Here is a 2,020-nt window from a genome sequence, read left to right on the forward strand (position 1 = left end):
AAATTATTTATAAACTATTCAGTATATTTTTAAATACTTTCTGGATATTTAATAATCCCTTAAATATCGCTTTATAAAATAATCAATCAAGTAAGGGTGTCCCTTAAATGAATAAACCAATATTTCTCGAAGTTTAAGTCAAAATCTCAATCGTTCGCTTGATATATATATTACGCGAACGTACTTTCTTTATCGAAATAGAAATCTTTCGCGTCCGGCTCTCTCCGGAATTAAATCGTTATTAAAATATCTTCAACTCCCATTATCATATATTATATTTGAAATACGTTTCAACTTCTCATACTCGTGTAAAACGAAATTTGTTTTCGTAAACAATCGCATAATTCGTATGCATTGATATCATAGACAAGCATATATATATTTGAACTGTAAATCATGGCATCAATATCACAACAGTATATATATAGCATGGATAGTATGAGATAGGGTTTCGAAAACTTGCCTCGAGTAATCGAAGTGGTATGGTATCTGGTGTTTGGTTGGCGATCTATAAACAAGAACCAACGGTCTAAGTTAGTACGCGATTAACGTCTCGCTTTTATTAAGCAACTTTCGCAACTACTCAAGTATAACGAATCTCCGATCGTCACATTCTCAATACTTATATTCTCACTTTATAACATGGTCGAGTTTTGAAATCGATCGTTCGCTTTAGAAAGTCCATTTCGAGTTTTAAGCTCGAACGTGAGAAAACGCGCGTCAAAACTAGGTTTTTATGCGTTTCTCGCTTGCGCTCGCTTTACCAAAATATTTTTATAAAATCTAAAAATTAATATTTTCTCAAAATTCTTTTTGGACAGTCTTCTCTACTATCATATACATTTTTCATAATTTTTCCAGAATCTCGAAATTATTTTAAGTCCTTCAAAATCACCATGCAAGTGGACTTAAGTGCAGTTGGCTAATCGCAGAAATGTTTTACACTAAAACGACCATAACTCCTAAACCGTAAATCTCCTCATGATGATCTACACATGTATAGAAACAAAAAAACAAGATCTATCTGTTTATGGCCAGTGGTTTTCAAATTTTAACAATTTTCATGGCCGAATGTCCTGCAGAAAACAGATCAAGTGCAAGAATGCCCAAACTCAATTTCTACTACTTGATCTTAACACAATCACTACCTATAACCATCATAAACACAAGTACTTCTCAAGATCCACCCACATGAACCTTATATGCTCTATATAGTACCACATACATGGATTACAACTCAACATCTCAAGTCTTTAGCAAGAACATAATCAATACAAACTCAAACAAACACAATCCTTTGGATCTTAACACTACAACAAACATAACTCTTAAATTCAACCATAAAACCTTAAAAGGTTGAAAGTTATACCTTCTTGGATACTAGGAAGGTTAGTGCTAGGATGATTGAGGCTTGGTTTGCTTAGAAAACACTTAGAAGGGCTAGATCCTTAAGAAACAAAACAAAGAAACAAGTTAAAATTTCGGAGTTACCTTTCAGCACCTCATTCAAACATTTTTATAACATTGAAAAAAAATAATTTGAGGCTGAAATTTGGTACGAAGCTTACCCATGATATATAAAAGCTATGGTAAAAATTTCATGATATTTGAATGAGTATATTTTGAGTTATGAATTTTTCTTTCTCCCTTGCTCAGAAAATCCGAACTGCTGGAATGAAAAATGGGAGAGCTTTAAGTGAGGGAAAAGTGGTTGTTTTCTTTTGTGGCTAAAGTGTGGGAGTGTATAATGAATATATGGGATGTATGCAGCAGATTTGACAATAATTTGGCAAAGGTATGGGTTGGTTTGATTGTGTGGTGAAGTGAGAAATGGGAGAAGTATGGCTTGTGTACTTGTTGTCTCCTATCACTATTCAACACTATTCCACTAACTATTCTAGTTAGCTTCTAATCATCTAGTTACACTCCTAACTACTAGTTAGGACTTGGTTATGCATGGCCAACTTGCATGGGATTTAATTTCTCATTCGTTTATTTATCGTAAATGCAATCGTCGTTA

General features: G+C 33.4%; 1 long non-coding RNA gene across 1 annotated transcript; it reads right to left on the reverse strand.

The window, feature by feature from the left end:
* Positions 1-221: 221 nt before the first annotated feature.
* On the reverse strand, positions 222-1,707 carry LOC141689136 (uncharacterized). Its single transcript, XR_012562264.1, has 3 exons — positions 1,569-1,707; positions 1,370-1,447; positions 222-508 (listed from the first exon to the last, which is right to left on the reverse strand). It is a non-coding gene; the product is annotated as an uncharacterized LOC141689136 (long non-coding RNA).
* Positions 1,708-2,020: the final 313 nt, after the last annotated feature.

This window comes from Apium graveolens, chromosome 10, assembly GCF_009905375.1.
Source record: "Apium graveolens cultivar Ventura chromosome 10, ASM990537v1, whole genome shotgun sequence".
NCBI lineage: Eukaryota > Viridiplantae > Streptophyta > Magnoliopsida > Apiales > Apiaceae > Apium > Apium graveolens.